Source organism: Adiantum capillus-veneris, chromosome 27, assembly GCF_014529385.1.
Source record: "Adiantum capillus-veneris isolate H3 chromosome 27, ASM1452938v2, whole genome shotgun sequence".
In the NCBI taxonomy this organism is placed as follows: Eukaryota; Viridiplantae; Streptophyta; class Polypodiopsida; order Polypodiales; family Pteridaceae; genus Adiantum; species Adiantum capillus-veneris.
In genome coordinates this window covers 140,574,772-140,595,589 of record NC_140957.1, presented here as the reverse complement: position 1 = coordinate 140,595,589, position 20,818 = coordinate 140,574,772, and positions in this window count along the sequence as shown.

Genomic DNA, 20,818 nt, shown 5'->3' with positions numbered 1-20,818 from the left:
CCACAGTGGCTACATCAACTTGTGAAGCTGAGTACAGGGTAGCTTTCACGGCAACAGTTGATTGTGTATGGATACGCAGGTTATTGGCAGATCTATGTGAGTGTCAACAGGCACCCACTACCATTTTCACTGACAGTCAGAGTGCTATGGCATTTGCAAGGAATCCAATATTTCATTCAAGAACAAAGCACATAGAGGTTCACTACCACTATGTCAGGGAAAGGCTACATGCAGGGGAGATCACACTTACTTACTGTCCTACACAGGATAACATTGCAGATCTATTTACGAAGGCATTATCATGAGAAAAGTTTGAAGTTTTCCGAAAAGATTTGGGCTTACTCTCATACACATGATGATCTGCTACCTTGTACGGATTCACACTATCACTACAGGGGGGATTTGTAGACCTGTAGTAGTGTTAGTGTGTATACGCGCTAGTGTATACGCGCTTCACCAGGGGCACTTTTCTCCCACTGGGTTTTTCCCCCTGGACATCTGGTGTGAAAGGACACCTTATCTCTTAGGGTTTCATATAAGCTTTGTAGTTCTGAGTTTGTATACACTATTATTCTAATACAGAGAGACAGACTACAGAGATCTCGTACGCAAGCTCTGTGTCTTCTCCTTCTCCATCTTCTTCCTACTCTGAGTTGCTGTCTTCCTTCTGTTTCCTGTTTCATCATCTTCAACAAGTATGTGGGCCCAAGCAAATTGAGCACCATTGTTGCTCCCTTCTTGGATACATATGAGTGTTTTGTAGAGCACGATTACCCCTAAGGATTTCTTGGATGGACTTGGTGAGATCTGCCAAAGTCATCTCAGATATCGTTTGCTCTTTCACGATTGGCTTTATCTTCATTGGCTCATGCCCTGATGCTTGCGAGCTACTAGACTTCGGCTTGGCAGACACTCTTTCTCCTGCAATCATTAAATTATTCTCCAATTGGATTGCATTCATGGTGACTGCTTCCCAAGTAGTGATACCTCTAATGACTAGGCCATTATAGATACTTTCATGTCGTAGTCCCCTAATGAATCTATCGAGCAATTGGTTGTTGTTGAATCGCTCGTTTGGATTGCATCGAGAATTCAAATTCTTTAGGTGACTAATGAAGTCTCTCACAGATTCACCTTCTTCTCGTTGGGCTTTCTGGAGCTGAGAGGCTACACCCCAAAGTACTCCCTCTCATATGTATTCTTTTAAGAACATTCTCCTAAGAGTAGAGTAGATCGTTTTCTCTTCTACTCTTAAGGTTCTATACCAATCTCCAGCCTTTCCGCTTAGGGTCAAACTCAAAGCCTTACACTTATGTAGCTCATTGTGCTCTTCCAAGGAATCGCACACATGTTCAAAGACTTCCATATGCTTTCTAGCATCTCCGTCTCCACTGAATTTCTGTGTGAGCTTAGCTACTTGAAATGCCTTGCTCCTAGGCTCTCTATCAGGTGCACTACGCATGTTTTCTGCAATAGAGCGACCGATAGTTTGAGAAAATGCTGCCAAATCTCCTATTTGAGCAGGTATAATGGGTGTATGTGCTCCTGGAACCACATGTGAGATGGGAGTTGGCCTTGGCCTTGGCATACGCGCGGCTCTTGGGTCCCATATTTCGTATGGTGGTGTACCAGACGGTGGTCCAAAGTTTACAGGCGTGGCCCTAGGCATAGGGGGTGCCTGATATGGCATGTTATTATTAAATGGCATGGCCCCACTTGTATAAGAGCTTGGATAATTCCATTGTGGATTGTATGCTCTTGGAATAATCGGAGGTGTAGGAGCTACATGAGGCTGAGGTACGACAGGTGCACATGATTGATACATACATGTAGGTATAGTTGGGGGCACTGTGCTACTAGGCATCGGCGCAGTATTAACAAATGAACTCCATGGTGTACTTCTTGTCATGCTCACCACTGGGATATGCATGGCAGCCGTAGTGTCATTAAGAGAAAGATGAGCTAGATCTAGGAAGGTAAAGCTGCCACTTGTGGGCTCAGATTGTACTGAGGCTCCTGGCGAAACAACATATGGAGGATCAATGGGGCTCACTGAGGGAGTCTCCATTTGTGATAGGGTTGGTTGGTTGGCCTTTCCCGTATCCAAGAATATCATTAGGCCTGTTGAAGGCATGTTGATCCCTGTGTTCTGTCTTTCTAACTCGACAATCCTATGGAGGACATCACAGACTTTCTGTTGTTGCTCATCTATGCTAGTAGCACCCGATGTGGATTGTAGAACATCTAACCAACCCACATGATAGGTGTGTCCTGTGTACCAATCAGTTAAAGCTTCTGCTTGTAGGTCATACTCCCAATTTTCGTTTAGGAATATCCCATCTAAGCCTGGCGTGCTGGAGGTTTCCCTCGAAGTGGAAGCATTATTGCTCCCCATCGCTTGCCCCTCCGTGACTGCTACCTTGGGAGCACTCGGTTGCTTGGCGGGCATGATTGTTGTCATAGGAGCCTTTGCTTTCAGGGCTCGACTTTGTTCTAGCCTTCGTAGGTTCTCAATTTCCCTCTCCCTTGTTGCTTGCATATAGCGTTCGATCTCTTGTACTTCGGCAAGACTCCTACCATCGGGTAGTAAAACCTCAGAGGGAGATAGTCCTAAAGGATCAGGAGGTGCAGTGGATGGAACATTCACATGCACACTCTCAAGAATCATAGGGTCTATTTTAGGCATGAATGATGAATTTACTTCCCCACTCCCTTCATTTATTTCATTAACCGCATGTTCGGAGCGAGTAGCTCTACTAAGGGTCTCTTTTAAGCGGCTAAACACGCTGGACCCGGGCCGTGGGCCCATGGCATGCATGTCTTGACTTGAACTATAAGGGTTTGGTGTAGGATATCCCTCCATGACTTCGTAGTCAGAGGAAGAATCACTAGATGCGATATGAGGATCTTGGGTCGCGCTACCTTGAGTCCCGGCCGAAGGTCCAGAACCTAGGGTGGAGGAATAATGGGTGCCCACGTAAATGGAGGCACTACCAATATGCTCGTGCTCTAACACTCGTCCAGAGCATAGGTTCATATGACTTGGATCCCCTAGAAGTGTCAGTGAGTGCCCATGAAGGCTGCTCACCTAGTAATTTTGGGTGTTTTGCAACCCAAGTCTTTTCTTATTTATTTATTTTTTGATTTTTTGATCCTTTTTTTCTGACCCAGCTATAGAATAGAACATATGATAGCTCAAAACGAGCGTCTCGGTCAGAGGGACGTGCCGTGCTTTACAACCCTCCGTTTGGTCACTTTATGCCCTCGGAATCCCTAAAACCATCAATTTCTAGTAGGGAACTAGGCCCAAATTAGAAAGTCTAAGGGTGCAAGTGGGAAGAGAAGGGAGGAGAGTGGAGGACTTGCCAACATGCTCTCATTCCCTCTTGAGGGGGTAGGGTATATATATAAGAGTGAGTCTAGTATATATCATAAGACTGAGGACTGAGGCCTGGGCCTGGGCTTGGGCTTGGTCCCGATCCCGATCCCGATCAAAATTTTAGTGTAGCCCCCCAGTCACTCACGCTTAAATATTTTCATGTTTTTTATTTATTATTTTGTTTTTTTTTTAGGCAACGACCGCGCGCGGTTTAGGTGACTCTTTCTTGGCCACACACACTGTCAACACCTACCTAACCTCTCTGTCAACAGCTCACTACCTTATCTACTTACTAGCAGTGCTGCTAACTACTAACTAATCTACTAACTAATCTGTTAACCACTCTGCTAACTGCTTACTGACAGTGGGCTAACTGTCCACCCACTTCCTCTCTCACTACCTTACTGTGCAAACACTGTGTGCAGGCAAACCTTGGCAGAAAACTGTGTACAGACTGTGTGCAAACAGAAATTGCTAACTGTCTACCTACTTATTCATTCATTGCGAACAAGCTAACGACTACTAATTGTGCAAAGACAGTGTGCAAACAGAAAACACAACATTATGCAAAAATCACAGAACTTGCAGACAATACAGAAATTAACAGCTTGCAGAAAAATAACTCATTCCTCTTCCTCTTCCTCTTCTTTCCTACTACAAACAACTCATAGGAGAAGCACAAAGTGCCTCTTGGGCTTAGTGCAGGGCAATTCCCCGGCAGCGGTGCCAAAAATGTGCGCTCCTTGCCGCACTGTCGAAGCAAGGGACTTGCCTAACACTGTGTACGAGCCACAGACGGCTCCAAGCACACAACTAGCTTAACTAGTAAGCTCAAAAGAGGGCAATGGTGTGTCACTCACCGCTCTATGCTCCTGCCGTGGAGGATTCCTCTCCGTGAAGAAGAAGGAGACGCCGCTACGTCGCGCTCAATCGCTTCACTGCCGTCGTGCCGCCGTAATGCTCGATCGCACTCTCTCTCTCTCTCTCTCTCTCTCTCTCTCTCTCTCTCTCTCTCTCTCTCTCTCTCTCACACACACACACACACACACACACACACACACACACACACATACACACACACAAGGAGGTGAAGAAGAAGAAGATGGAGATGGAGATGGAGCAAGAGCACTCTTCTATTGCACAAATGAGAGAATGAGTGAATTTTAGGTTTAGTTGGCTTTTATATGAGCTCACCCCATTCACACTTGGGCGCCCATGCTTAGCCAACTAATCCCTTGAATGTCCCAGTTAGAGTGTGCCTCTCATTGGCGATCACTCTTACCCTTTTCCTATTGGACCGACAAGCCCGGTACCTGACTCTACCAAATAAATAATACAATGTCCATCGTAGGTTACAACGTCCGTCTCGTAGGTGATAGGGTGTCCGTGAGCCGTGAGGGTTAACAATGTTGTATAGCCTGAGGCAAGCCTCCGAGTCAATTTTGGTCCAAATTGGAGTTGATTAGACTGATCAAGACCATCAGCAGGCTGTCAGAACAGATTTCTGATCCATTGACCAACTTATAGGTGTTCAAATGAGAAAGTAAAAACAGATGTGGACTCAACACATCAAAGGGAATCCATAGTGCAAAAATCTAGGCAAAACAAAGAAGGAGACATCCTACGCGTAGGATGTCTACTAGGGCTTAGTGAAGAGAAAATTTGACTGAGCTTAGACAGTGAGGTCCCATTTGGCTTAAGGGTTCCAGAACTTCTTTCAGAATTGAATTTGGACCTTGTTTGATCTTTTGACGGAGCAAAGACGACTTTTCACGTAAATTGACCAACATTCGAGGGAAGTACAATTCCAGATTAGCAGACCAAATCCAGAACATCAGTAGTGTATAAAATACAGTAGTGGTTGAGGTTAACTCTCTAGTTATACCAATCATTACTAAAATCACCTCTAGCAGTTAGATGCTTTGATTTGATTGCCGAAATTAAACGCTTTGTAGCAAGAAGTTGTGCGAAGACTGATTCTTTTCCAGGTAAGTGGTTGGATTTGTAATAAGTTGCATTGATAAGTTTGATGAATTTAAGATCAGGAAGATGCATTTTTAGAGACCAAAAGGTGGCAGGTGACCAAGGTAGCCTAGTGTCCACCGAGGAAAGTGTAACTCAGGCAAGGCTAGATCCACTAGCACCGATTATTGAGGAGGGTAGTGATACTGACACTTCATCAGACAAATCCTTCTTCATGATGGGTAGTCAACATCTAGGAGGTTTCACCTATGACGGACAAATGACAGGAGGAAGCACCTCCCTTAATTCTTTGAATGGTTCCAAGTTCATGTTAAGGCGGTTACGCCGCTAGCGAAAACTAAATAGCGAGAACTCAACCAACAACAGAATTTGTCAGACGAGGACGGAGCTTGACCCGCAGGCGCATGGAAACAACTAGGTGGGTGTCAAATCACCTACTCGACCTTCTAATGACAATCACTACTAAGGAAATCAAATCTAAGTTCTAAAATACGTAAGTGACTGAAATCCTTACTACAAACGAATGCTATACGAAACAGGATCTAGAATCATTGAATCGATCTCAAACTCAAGGGGAAGTCTATACACTAGGTAAGAACAACACCCTAAAGACTTGAACTGAAAAATCAACCTATAACCACTCTGTGCGGCAAACGCGTATGAAGACAGGCTGAAAAATACAGGTGATCGAAACTTGACCCCGATGGTACTAATGTGTAGCTCTACTCGTTGTGGTTCTATAGATATGCTACACACTCCATTCCGACACACGAGTTGGAAGAAAACTCACACCAAAGCTCGTAGGAACTTACCACACATAGAAGCCGATAGCGCGCACTCTTGGTATCTGTGCATAGCTCTCGCCGTTGCTAACACAATGGCGGTGTCGCTTCTCCAATGGCGGCTCCGTAGCTCGCGTAGCAAGTAGATAAGACTCTCTCTCTCTCTCACTCTCTCTCAGACACAATCACGGCGCTCAAAAACTCACTTTGATTAATAATCTGAATCCCCATAGGTTACAAAAACTTTGGCTTATATACCTCAGCCTTAGAGGTGAGAACATCTCTAACTAATTACATCAGCAAGTGAAATTACTTCGGAATTACAAGCTGGAAACTCAATTGAGTCCCGTTACTTAATGAATGGCTCAAATCAAAATTAATGTCGGAAAGACATTTATTACAATCAATGGTTACAAAATGATGAGTGTGAGCAAAAATGTGGGTGTGATCCTCGGCTGGCTCAACACTCCCCCCCTCCGCATTCATGTCGTCCCTGACATGACTTTTATGCTTGGTCAATAAAGTCCTGTTGTCTTGAGCATCTGCAAATGTGATTCGTATCGTAGGTTGCCGATGGTCAAGGTTGGGCCGAATATTTTGCTTTCGTGGGTGAAAAAGCCGGTGTAGAAAGCTTCTTCGAATGTTTGCATGTGGAAGCTAGGCAAAAACATAATCCTTTGGTATAGGAGGTGCAACACTTTTGGAGAAGGCTGCAATGAAAGATCATATTTCATATCAGTCACTGTGTCGGCCGTCGATAGTAGACTCGAGGTCGTGGCTTTATCTGGCGCGAACACTTCAATGCAAGCTAAGAGAGTCCTGCAGATTTTCTTGAGCATCTGACACGAAAGGTCAGGAGAGCCAGTAAAGAGCTTGATGGTGCCCGTTAGGGTTTTCACCATGTAGGCTTTACCTATTCTCTCTCCTGCCTTTGGTCCTGGCATCCTGGGATAATTAAGCCAATTTGGCTTCTTTTCTGCAATCTTGCCATGCTCTTTCCAGTTTCTGACTCTTGGCACCGGGCAGAAGGTTGCATTCTCCCGAATCTCCTTTGGTGCCTCCACCAAGTAGATGAGGTAGGCTGGGTATTTGTTCAGCCAACCTTTCCTCCATCTAGGTTGTGAATCTACTATCCTCTTTGATTGTTCCTCCTTTGTGATGTCGCCTTCGTAAAGAGCGACATACTGCTCCTCCTCTATTCTCTTTTTCATCTTTAGCACTTCAAATTTCATCAAAGGGAAAGGCAGGCTGGGTTGCATCCACTCTTCATGGAGCACTTTTGTGTCTAATCCCTGAAGTCTAATGGAGATGAGGAGTCTCCTCTCCCATTCCATTTCCGCCTTGGCACTCTCCTCTGCTGACTTTTCTATTTGGTCATGGAGCCTTTGTTCTTCTTCTTCAGAGATTCCCGAAGTCGAGGCCACCTCTTGAGCTGGGGCTGGATCTTCAATTGTGGTTGCCTCTCCAATTTCTGGTAGCTCTATGGCTGCTCCACCTGATTCTTCATGTGGTGTCTCTGTCTCTCTTCTTTGTTGCTCTTGTAGATCTTGGAGCTGTTTGCGGAGGGCCTCATTCTCTGTCCGTAGTGTTTGATTTCTAATGTGAGCCTCTCCTCTGCGGCCAATGATCCCTCCGCAATGTGCAACCTTTGCACTTGCTCTAATCTCAGCTCTCTTTGTAAGCTTCGGACCTGGTCTTCCAAAGCTGGTATGATAACTCCCTCTTGTTCGGTTCCTGCTCTGCTAGCTCTAGGGGTAGTCCTGAGTTTAGTGATTGTTCTTTCTTGGAGCTCAGCTCTTTCCCTTAGCTCAATGAGCTCATCCTTGGCTGCCTCCAACTCATCTTCTATCCGCTCCTTTGCTTCCTGTGCACTTGTTACCTCTCTTGAAGCCTCGGCTAGCTGGAGTATCAAGCCGTCTCTCTCGTTTTCTGCGTCATAGAGTGATGCTTTATGACTTTCAGATTCAGTCATAGCATTCTCTAATTTCCTCTGCAACTCTGCTTCCCTTTGTTTGGCTGTCTCAATCTCTACTTCCTTTGCCCTGGATCTTTCTTTGATCTTGCCTAGCAGTTCATGCACCATGTGCATGTCTTTTTCATCTTCATCTGTCAACTCTAAAGCTCTTTCTGCCACCACCTCCACTAGCTTCGGCTCTTCTAGTACGTTCTGTTCGTCCAGTTTCTCTTCACTTTCGTTTGTACCGTTTGTTTTTTCCTCCGTCCCTCTTCGATCATCTTGTTTTTGTAGGGTGATCCCATAAACTGCCTCAAGGGCCTCTGCTTCAGTGTATCCTATCGCTACCAGATCCTCATAATCATTTCTCTTTTGCTGAACTGGATCTATCTCCTTTTCTTTGGTCTCGGCCTTCGGCTTTTCCAAATCATCTGTGTCCATCTCTATTGTGGTCTCTTCCACGATATTTTTCGTCTTCTTCGGGCTTGGTACATCAGTCATAGAGGGGTATCTGTCCTCAGCTTCCTTGGCTTTCCCCTTGTCGGCTTGCCCGTCTTTCTCTTGAGATTTAGTAGACTCATCTACTTTCCCTTTCCCCTTGTCGTCCTTTTTCAGCTCAGCTTTTAAAAGTTGTACCTCCTCTTCAGTGTATGGCTCGACAGGTTGCTGCTCCAGTATAGCCTCTGACTCCTCATAAGCTTTAATATATTAATCGTATTGATCAACATGTGGCCTGGCTGAGCTAGTTCCGACTTTGGTGGGGTCTGGCACCCACTTTTCTTCAAAGTCACCCTTTAGAGCTCTTTCTGCTCTAAACTGCTCCACTAGTCTTTCCATTCTTGCCACTTTCTGACTTTTGGTTTGCTTGGGAGCAACCTTCTTCTTTACTTTCTTCATAAGCAGCTCATCCACCTCCTCTTCAGGTTCTGAAACTATTTCTAGTTTCCGGCGTGCTCTTGTGGACGCCCTCTTGGATACTTCGGACTGTTCTTCCTCCTCGTCGGCTTCTCTAAGCCACTCATTCTGGGAGGGAACCTTTGGCCACTGATCTCTAGCTCCAATAGCTTCATAAGCTATTCTTGTCAGAATTTCCGCTCCTCCTATGTACTTTGGCTTCTCGTTGTGCATGGCAATTACTTGCTCGTGGATGTGTTGAGTGTAATTCACCTCTTTTGGCATATTGCTCTTTAATGCCCATGTGATGGTGGTCGCAATGGCATGGGGCGGTGTCGTATACTTTTGCGGTCTTTTACTGCAAACATGGAGAAACTGGTTGTACAGTCGGCAAAGGGTTGCCGCTCTTTGGTCCGCCATATCTCCATAGGTTGCATTCTGTTTCTTGGATCCATAGACCTCTATGGCCTCCCGTCTTTCCCTGACAGAGCTCCCTTTGTTGTGCAGCTTCAATGCGTCTGCAATGAGTTGTGGAGTGATCTGTACTTCTACTTTCTCTCCATCCATGGCTGTCAATGTGGCTTTCCCATCCTTCTGAATGGATATTGCCAACTCGTACACTCTTCTTGTATCCACACCTGATGGTCTCGAGGTGAAGAAACTATGCAAGTCTGCCCTTTCCAGGTACCTGCTGATGTCTTCTGACCTGCTATAGTCTACCAATTCCTGTGGGATCATCGGTACATCCACCGCTTGCCCTTGAGGATCTCTGAAAGTCCCCTGGTAGATCTTTATTCCCTCTTTCTCCAATACTGCTTCCTTCAACCCAAGTTTTGGTTGGCTTGAGGGTTTCTGCTGGAATGTCAAAGGGTTCCGCTTCTGCAAGAGCATCTTTGATTGTCGGTCTTTTTCTCTTCGTTGCCGATAACTTGGCGGAATCCATGGATCCTGTAACTCCAATTTCAGAAGTTAGCGTCTTTTTAGTACTGAAAGCCGAAATGAAGCTTTTAACTATCCAAATGACTTGAAAATTGAAACATGAGCTATTCAGGGCCTAAGGATGCAAGGTAGGTGAAAAAATATGCCAACTGGGTTCAAAATCATGCTGGAGACATCATACGCGTATGATGTCTTTTGTGTCAAAATGACTTCATATTGGTTGTGCTTGTAGCTGATAGTGTATACATGATTATCATATGCTTGGATTTGAGTTTGGATACCATTTGGTCAAGTTTTGGTCAATTTAGTCCAGTTCCGGCTCTTGGAAAAATTTTGAAAGGGAAATGGATTTTATGATCCAAATTGGATAAAACTTGGTGGTTCACTTTCAAATGGCATGTATATCACTTCTGTTTGGTGGTTGAAGCCCTGAGGTGCCAAAATCACATAGTGAGACATCATACGCGTATGATGTCTTTTAGTGTATTTTTGGACCAAATTTCTCTATAAGCTTGGATATGGCTTTAGATAGGCTTATTCAGTGGATTTATGAATTTTGGATAGATTTTGGGCTAAAAATGGCTCTGGAGACATCATACGCGTATGATGTCTTTTTCATCAATTTTTCATGGGATTGGTTCTGTGGACTCCCCATGTACTAGTGAAGGACTGTCCCTACTCAAATCTTGGTTTGGACTTGAGTATGTTGAATTTGGGCTAAAATAGGCTTTGGATGAAGGATTTTTCCTCAATTGGGCTAATGGGGTGATCCACTTGACCAAATGGTTCCAAACTTCATATGTAGCATGTATTAGATATATATAATGGATGTATGATGACAAATGAGCAGTTTTGGCTCTGTAAGTGCAAATAGACATCATACGCGTATGATGTCTTTTGTGTCAAAATGGTGCTTTTTGGTTCCAGATAGCTTGTAGATGTGGTAATCAACAATCCTACAAAGTTTCATTGAGTTTGGAGTTATTTTGACAAAACTAGGACCAAAAATCAATTTTATGGCCTACTTTGCGTCTTTTTGGTTTTCCTTGGGTTTTCTAACTCCAATTCTCATGATACTTGGTTCATAGGATGTGATTAACATGTGGAATGAGGCTATGCACTCAAATGTTGAAATGGATGTGAAATTCATGCTGTGAGACATCATACGCGTATGATGTCTTTTCTTGAAATGTTGGTCTTTTTGTGCAAAGAATGCTTTGTGCTAGTGCCCTAAGCCCTGCTAGCTAGTTTTCAACTTAAAAAGTCATTAGTTCAGCTAAAAAGCCCCCTTATAGGCATTTCAGTCTCCGAAGTCGTCTTTTTGCCTTGGAGTTGAATTTCTTCAACTTTTCTTCTCGAGAGTTGCATTTCCAGCTCATTGGATATGTTGTGAAGCCATCTATTTGGTTGAACTTGACTTTGGCTTCCCGTTCTCCATCTTTCTCCTTTTGGTTGCCCGAAAGCGTCTTTTTCACCATCGGTAAGTGAATCAGCTTTCTTTTGGGTTTTGCTTTCAAACATAAGTCATCCATGTATATTTGAAGCTGCTTGTGAAGTTTCATTTCATTCGGTCGTCAATTTCAGCCGTTATGCCAAAATGACGCTTTGTGTAACCGCAGCCGAATCGGTTGTTCCGACCTACTTTTGGTGGTCCAAACCTGGAGATACTCCATGGTTGCATTGTCCTTGATGTGGTTGAACTTCCTGTGAAGTTTCGTGTCGTTTCGACAACTTTTTCCTGTTTGCCTCTTGCAGGCTCTGTTGACCTAGGGTTTTTCCAGTCGTTCTTTCTCGAGCTTTGAGTGTTAGAAACCCATCTTCTATACTAGGGTAACCCACCTATAAGTTCTTGCAAGGTTTGATTAGGCGGTTGTGCCACTACCTAGCATTCTACCGCATTCCTCGTCTGCTCTTGTTTCTTGGTTTTGGTCAGTTTTCGCGACAAAAGTTAATGATAAGCATCAAAAGCTTATGGCAACGAGTCTACCTCTCATGTCTGGTGTCCTCTAAGCTCTCGTAGCAATCATAGAAGGCTGTAGAAGGTTGGATGCTCCTGTGTGCTCTTTGCTCTCTCCAAGAAGGTAATAGTGGAAATGAGCTTGAAAGTGAAGTGAAAAATACTTAACTTCGGACTTCCCGGATCACTTGTTACCAAATTTGACATGTGCTCCTATCTCGTCGTGAAATGCACTTTAGGATTTGAAATTTCTCAATTTGGACTCCGTTTGACCTGTTTCTGAGAAATCTGTCCACTTTGCCAAAATTCTGTCATTTCGGGCTTCCCGCAACTTTTCCCGAATTGTACTCAATTTTTACCATGGGTTGCCCTTGTCATTAGGATCATCACCATCTATTCTTTTCTTTTTTCTGATCTCGTTTCACCTGCTTTTTTATTTTTCTTTTACTTTTATTAAGAAAATCATAAAAAATAAAGAAAAATAGCAAATTGAAGCCAAAAATTTCCAAACATACACAATAAATAGCTGGTAACCCTGTGTATATGAATATACACTTATTTGTGATTTCTGGACTTGGATTACCACTTTTTTCCACTTTTTAGCTCCAAACACACTCTTATTTAGTGATATTTACACGTCTAGAGACCCAAATTCATCATTTGATCTCTTCTTGTTGCAAAACAAGGTATATAAGGGCATAAATATTATCAATATCCGCAATCAAACATAAAAATTGCAAAATCATGTAAGACACTGCCCTTGTAATATAATTTTTGTTTTTCTTTGTTTTTGGCGCTTGTAGCTGCTTTGTAACTCCTGTATACCTGTATACCTCCCCCCCTCTTAGTCTGAGTCCTCCCGGACGACTATGAAGTGTCTGTGGGCAAAGCATTGTAGTTGTTTTGGTCATAAGTTCCCAATGAAATTGTAGAGCGATGATACAACAGTCTTTCCAATAAAGCTGCTCTTTGTTTGATTGAAGGATTGGTGGTCGGGTTTTGGGTTGGTTTTGGCACTTCGGTAGTACAATCAGTAGATGGATTCTTCTTTACTTTGTTGTTCTTTTTAACAATCCAAATCTGCTTCCGCTTCACTTGTGCTTGCCACAAACTCTTTGCGACCCAAACCTGCTTTGTTCTTTGTGTTGATTTCCTCGACTTGAAATACCTAGGAGTTTCCGTTGATTGTACTGAAGGGAGTTCCTGTTTACAAATCTTTGGGATCCAAATTTGCTTGCTATAGCTTTGTGCCGTCATGAACTTCTTTGGAATCTAGATCTGTTTCACTGTCCTTGATTGTCTGGAATCACTCTGTTGTCTGGTATTGAAGACTCTGTTTTCCACCTTTGTGTTCTCTGGCACAACCTTTTTTGGTCTCCATACCAACTTTGACTCCGTTTTTCTCCAAGGTTGAGCTATTATATTATTGCTTGTCTTCCTTATCCACTGTTGAGAATTCCTCGTCGAAGAGTAATCCGGTTGTATAGAAACTTTTGGTTGCCATTGCTTCTTCTTTTTCTCTGGTTGTTGTTTACCTTTGTCTTTGGATTCGTCCTTTGGAGTTGGCTCTTCTCCTTTGGTGAACTTAACTGATTGACTTCCACCTTCGTATTTGATAAGCACTGATTTAGAACTCCAGTCAATCATTGCATTGTATTGCTTCTGCCATGGTTGTCCTAGCAATAATGGATGTTGTGTAGCTTGGTCTTCAACCACGTAAAACATATGAGGATACACATACTGGTTAATCTGTATATGTAAAACTGTGCATCCGACAGTTTTGATTGAATTCTCAGAGTAACTCTTTAACTCTTGCTTGGAAGTTTGTAGTTTAGTGTCATTTGTCAATTGTCTATACAAACTGAGTGAAAGTAGGTTAGTTTGAGCTCCTGGAATCCAATAGTGCTCTGGCTTTGATTTGGTTGGTTCCTACTTTGCATTCAATGATGGGTTCTTCTTTGTCATTATCCATTTCTGTTATACTGACTGCGTTTATTCGTATTGCTCCTTCATTGCGTTGTTTCTGACGTAGTAGTCTTCTTTTCTCCATTCTTTCCTTCGCCTCGGCTTGCGCTTCCTCCAAAATCATTTTCTTTTTCTGGACACGCAGCTTTTCTTGATGTATTTTGAGAAGCATGTCTTGGGTTAGCGGCAAAAGATACTTTTTCACTCTGCATCCACTAATCCAATTGGGCATTTCTTCTCCGTCTAATGTAGCAAGCTTGACGGCTCCACTTGGTGATAGATCTTTAATCACCAGAGGTCCCATCCCTCGCTTTTTAAGCTTCTTAGCATGCTGTTTCAGAGTGTAAACTAGGACATAGTCCCCAACCTTAAACTCTTTAGTCCGCACATGCTTATCAAAAAATTCCTTTTGTCGCCTTTTTTGAGCGTACATAGAAGCTACTGCTTTTAGGCGAAGCTCGTCTAGCTTTTCCAGGTCATCTATTCTATCAGAAAGCTCGTGCCCTGTCCACTCTAGATCCTTAGCCACCCTTAAGGTTGAAATCAAGAATTCTATTGGTAAGATAGCATTTAGCCCAAAAACCATGTTATATGGGGTCGTTCCTATTGATGTTTTATATGCTACCCTATATGCCCATAATGTTGAATGCAACTTCTGGTCCCAGTCAGTTCTCGACTCAGATACAATCTTCGTGAGGACCGTGCATATGGTTTTGTTTGTTGCTTCAGCTTGTCCGTTTGCTTGTGGATGATACGGGGCTGATTTCCTATGGATTACCATGAATTCATCTAGAAGGATCTCTATCACTTCATTTATAAAATGTGTGCCTCGATCACTCACAATTTCTATTGGAAATCCATATCGTACAAAGACGTATTCATATAGAAATTGTGCCGTGGTCCTGGCATCCGCTTTTTGAGTTGCCTTTGCTTCGACCCACTTTGTTAGATAGTCTGTAGCCACAACGATGTATTGTGCATGAGTCTTATAGGCAGGAGTTGAAATGGGTCCGACATAATCAATCCCCCATTTTGCAAAAGCTCTTGCCCCCATCATTGTTCTAAGCGGCATATCATCTCTTTTAAGTGGTATTTTGGTCCACTGACAGTCATCACACCGTTTAACGTATTCCTCAGCGTCCATATGTAATGTTGGCCACCATATTCCTGTGGCTAAGACAAGTTTTGCTGTCTTATCACCTGAGAAATGGCCTCCACCTACTCCTCCATGAGCTTGCTCCAGGATTATCACATACTCAGACTCTGATGCGCAAATCCTAAGTTGGTTGTCTTTACCTCTCTTATAGAGTTGATCTCCTATTAAAGCGTAATCTCTAGCTTCTGTCTCTACAGATTTCTGACGAGCTTTTGACGTTCCTTCTGGGAAAGTTCTATTTGTGAGATATTCAACAATATACTGACTCCATTCTGGAGCGATCATTATCTGATATAATGTCGAATACTCTGCTGGCGGTTTTGATGAACATACAATACATACAGTGACATATTCGTGTACGCTTTCTTTCATTCCTGGCCAATAGACTCCCAATTGTAACAAATTCCTATATGTGTTCCTTCTTGAACAATGAAATGCACATTCATGAACATGTGCTTCGCGCAGATATATATTATATTCCTCAGGATTGATGCATAGTCGTAAAACATGATGATTTCCCAATTGATACAACCTTCCTACAACCAATTGAAGATTCTTGGATTGCTGAATAGCAATATGTTTCTGGTTGTATTCTCTTTTATCAAACTCTCCTCCATAGGTTAATAGGTTAACGACATTTTGAGACCACTTCGGTATCATTTCTATGTTGAACAAGTACGCGTCTGGCATGTCGTCATCTACTCCTATAGGGTCTTCTCCATTCGTCAATCGCGAAAGATGATCAGCTCTAAGATGTGTTTTTCCTTTCTTTACTACTACCGTGAATTCGAATTCCAGTAAGATAATGAACCATCTCACTATTCTTCCGGTATTGCATGGTTTATTCACTAGGTAGAGCAAGGCTTGGTGATCCGTAAAAAACACAAACTTGTTGGCTAGAAGATAATGCCGAAATTTCTTCACAGCATATATCATTCCTAATCCTTCTCGCTCTGTTGTGGTGTAATTCTTCTCTGCATTGTTGAGCTGTCGACTGGCGTAACAGATAGGAAAATCCATGTTTCCTTCTTCTGGCTGAGCCAGAATGCATCCTATTGCATATGCCGAAGCATCTATATGCACATGGAATATCTTCTCCCAATCTGGTGATTTCAAGACTGGAGCAGTAATGAGTGCCTCTTTCAATTTCTTGAACGATTCCTCACACTCCTCTGTCCATTCAAAGTTCACTATTAGCCTGTAAAGTGGTTGGCCTATTATAGCGTACATGTAAATGAATCGTCTATAATATCCGCAATGTCCCATAAAGCTCTGTACTTGTTTTGCATTGGTTGGTCTAAGCATATCCACTATAACTTTTATCTTCTCTAAATCCGTGGATATTCCGTTTTGTGAGACAATATGTCCCAGAATTCTGCCCTGTCGGACCATAAACACACATTTATGAAGATTGAGACAAATGCGATATGTCCTACATTTCTCAAATACTTTTCTTAGGTGTTCGAGATGCTCATCTCTCAGAAGAGAATGTACACATAAGTCATCCATGTATATTTCTAGAAACAACCTTAAGTATTCTTTGAAAGCATGCATCATCAGCCTCTGGAAGGTTGCGGGAGCATTGGTTAGACCAAAAGGCATAACCCGATAAGCATAAATTCCCCACTCCATTGCAAAAGCTGTTTTATGTTGATCATCCAGTGCTATGGCTAGCTGGTTATATCCTGAAAAACCATCAAGAAAGGAGTATGTTGTTTTCCCTGATACACGCTCTAGAACATGATCAGTTATCGGCAAGGGATAATTGTCCCTGATTGTTGCAGCATTCACTTTCTTTAAGTTGACACACACTCGGAGCTTTCCGTTCTTCTTGGGTACTACCACAATCGGAGATACCCAATCGGTGTGTTCAATCTCGTATATGAATTCAGCTTCCATTAGCTTATCTATCTCTTCTTTGATTCGCTTAGCAAATGTATCATTATATGTGTATGGTCTCTGTTTGCTAGGCTTTGCGTCTTGTTTCAGTGGGATTGTGTGTTGGCATATCGATGGGTCAACTCCCTTTAAGTCCTTATAAGACCATGCAAACACATCCCTATACTCTCTGAGAAGACTCAAAAGTCTCTCTTCCTCGCCTGGAGACAAATCTGTGGCTATGTACACCGGTCTAGGTGTCTCACCTGGAGCTGCTAAATCAACTTTTTTTGCATCCTCCGGTCCGTCATAAGATTCGTTCTCCTTTCTCTCTCGAATAGGTTGGGTTAATACCACCTTCCTATCCTCTATTGTGAATTTCCTATAGTGAGAGGGAACATCCATGTTTTCCTTGATTTTGGCGTTTTCGTCCTCTCCACTCTCAAATTCTGTCGTCCAAACTTCTTTCAGAGTTTTCTTGAGCTCTCTGTACTTGTTTCTACGTTCTAACTTGGACTCCGTGTGTTCTCTGTTGCGCTTGTTCTTTTCTGATTTTTCTGTTTCTGTTTTCGTTCCATTCCTTTGAACTTGATTTCTTGAGCCTCTTTTGTCTTTTCGTAAGCTCTTTTGATCATTGCCTCTCATTCTTCCAGAAATCTTGTCCTTAACACAATCTTCCGTCTTTACTAGCATTAGGAATTGATTTTTTCCTCTTATTCTAGGCATCGGATTGGTTCTAACCCCCTTTGTTTTTCTCTTTGCTCTATAGCGTTTCTGGCGTTGTTTAGTTTGGTTCAGAAAATCATAAAATCGGACATCCGTTATAGTTTCTTCGTTTCCGCTTGAATTGTCCGTTGACTCGTTGTCTGCTTCATTTTCCCACTCTCGATGATCGGGAATGTCGTGAAACACCTCTTCTTCATTTCCTTTTCCAGTGTATCGTTCTTTTCAGTTTCTTTTTCGAGTACGTTCTCAACATGAAGTACGGAACCACGTCGTACCCGTCCTTGTCGCAAAATTTCGTTGTGGGACCATCCGGAATTGCACAAACATCTAGGGTTGCTAGAATGTGTGTCCATTCTAATGGTTCAAGTGTGTCCTCTGGAAAGGGTTCTCCTATATAAGTTTCGTCTTCGATAGCCCTTTCTAAAACATATTCTTCTCGCCTCAGACTTCCACATTTCGAGGCTCCACACATCCATAACTCCTTGGGCTTACCTAACCAAGCTGGAAATTCGGATCCCGCCAAAGTAGCTGAATCAAACTCCTCTACCGGTGTTCGGTTCACATCTTTGTAGCTATGGTCTCTCAGGTTCACACGTGTAGTGGTTTCCATATTTCTCAGGTATATGTGATCGTAGCCCCAATCTTGGACCATTTTCAATTGTCTCATGAATGGTCTTCCCAATATGATATCATAGTTATTCTCCTTGCCAAAATCGACAATAGCAAAAGTATGTTCGTATTCAATGCCGCAAGAAGTCACTACGACTTTCTCTAATAACCCCATAGGTTTCTCCATGTGTCCATCTGCTAATTGAAGTTTCAACCTAGTCTTCCTTATTGCTGGTTTCCCCCATTTTTTCCAGATTTGTTTTGTAGCAATGGCTACCCCAGCTCCGCTGTCTAGTATTGCCATTGTGTTTACTCCTTGGAATTCAACTGGTAAGGTTGTATTCCCCTCTTCACCTTCGCAATACTCTCCGACCTTGTTTAAGGGTACAGGCTTAGCGTTCTTTTGTGGTTTACTCAGCTCTTGTATACCCTCTTGCAGTCTCGATGTTGGGTCTTTTATCCCAAATTTCTCCAGGCATTTTCCTACAGTGGTCCACATATGTGGTCTTAGCCTCAAAAGCTCAGCTAGAGTGATAGTGCATGTCACTGGTGTTGACAAGATCTCTATCAATCCTTGCGAGTCCATGACTTTTTCTGATGAGATTCTTCGTGAGGGAAGTGCTCTAGTCTCGGATTTTGCTTCATACTCTCCTAAGTATGAAGGTAAGGTATTCAGTGAGTGAGGTTTGCTCTCCATTGTTCTAACAGAGCCCCCATCTCCCCAGTAAGATTGCAGATCCAAGTCCACTTGAGATCCTGCCTCAAATTCCACTATGGGAGGATTCCTGATGTCCTTTTCCCAATTTGTCTGATTAGCTTGGCAACTTAGCTCGTTTGCAAAGTTTGCCTCTCTCACTTGTTTCCAAAATTCATTGTAATCCTCATCTCTTCCGTAAGACCTCTGTATGACTGGATGAAAACTCTCTATCTCCTGATCGGTTGTGTTCAATACTATGCGGTCATCCTTGTGTGTATTTTCAGGCTTTTGTGCACTGGGAGTCTTTTCAGCTACCCGTGAAACGATAGTCTCTTGCTGAATTGGGTTTTCCGTTCCACAATTCATTGTTTCTTTTGGTGGTTCTAATAAGGCTTGTGCAGTCTCGATCATTCTCTGGCACATTTCAAGTCTCTGCTTTTCCAATTCCGCGTTTGGGTATGTCATCCACCTCTGTTCTTGTGTTTGGTTGTTCTTTAACCTAGCTTCGTAAGCTCTCATCAGTGCGTCCAATGGTTCGTGTACTTTGTCGACTAGCACTGATCCCCCTGAGCTTAAGCTCGTTGTTTCTTTGATACTCTTTTGTTTCGTTCTTTCCGGGCTCATCTCTCGTTTTCCGTTTTGACTCTCAAGTTTTTCTAATCTATCTTTAGTTCGCTTTAGTTCCTCAGCTAGAATAGCGTCTTCACGTTCTTTTCTCAACTTCATGCGTGCTTTTCTAGCTTTCCATGTGTTTCTTTGACTCCGCGGTCCTTGACTAACCACTTCGGTCGCTAACTTTCCATTCTCAGGTTCTCTAGTGGTTTTCTTAGCTTGAGCTCTAGTAACAACTTGCGTTGGTATCAGAGTTTCATTTTCAGACCCACTGCTGGTAGGAATAGTTTCTAGCATATTCAATGTCGTCTTTTGCACTTTGTTTGGATTCTTTGAACAATCCTCAATGAAGTGAGTAACCCCACACTCAGTGCAATAAGTGTTAATTCTAATGATTTCCGTATGTGGACAAACATTCATCAGATGGTCACCTCCACACTTGTAACAGGGTCCTAGTGCTGGTCTTGGTCCCATTTGATTCGTCCTTTGTGGATAGGATGGTCTTTGTCCTATTAACCCTCCATGAGCTATGAACATCAATGTTCTTGCGTCCAAATTGTATCTCTCTTCATCAGAAGCACTTGTAACCGTTGGTATTCCAACATTCCCAATCATGCCCCATGGTTCTGGTTGTTTGGGTTCTTCTGGTGGGTAATACACAGTTGGAGACATGTGTGCACCAGATTCTTCATAATAGGCTTGAACAGGCACTAAGGCTTGTTCTTCCTGATTCTCTAAGGTTGGTGCATATCTAGTGCCTACTGGTCTTGCTCCTGGTAAAGGTGGTTGTTGTCCCAATACCCGTTGCAGCCTTTCTATCCCCATAGGTCCTGGTACATTTCCCGTTGGGTATCAAGGTATTGGATGTACTTGAGGTGGTGCTAATTGAGCAGGAGGTGCATACTGACGCTCCCTTACATACCCTTTGTTGTAATAGCACTCCTCTGTTGGATGGTTTGTCCATTTTTGTTCAATAGCACACCATTTCAGTGTTTTTGGCAATGGTTTTTGGTATGGTGCCATCCTTTTTAGAGCATCTTCTATCATTTGCTCTACATTTGGCATGGTTGTTGTTTGAACATTCTTTTTAGTGGTAGTCTCGCTCGCTACGGAGGAGGAGCTACTGGATGCAAAATCTGTATCCGCTGACACCTCTCCATAAACCGTACAGTTATCCACTAAGTACAATTCCTCTCTAGTTACTTGCTCGAAACTTGTACAAGCTTTCAAGTGCAAGTCCTTCTTGAGAGTGTCGTTTCTCAGTCCCTCAATAAAGAGAACAGATAG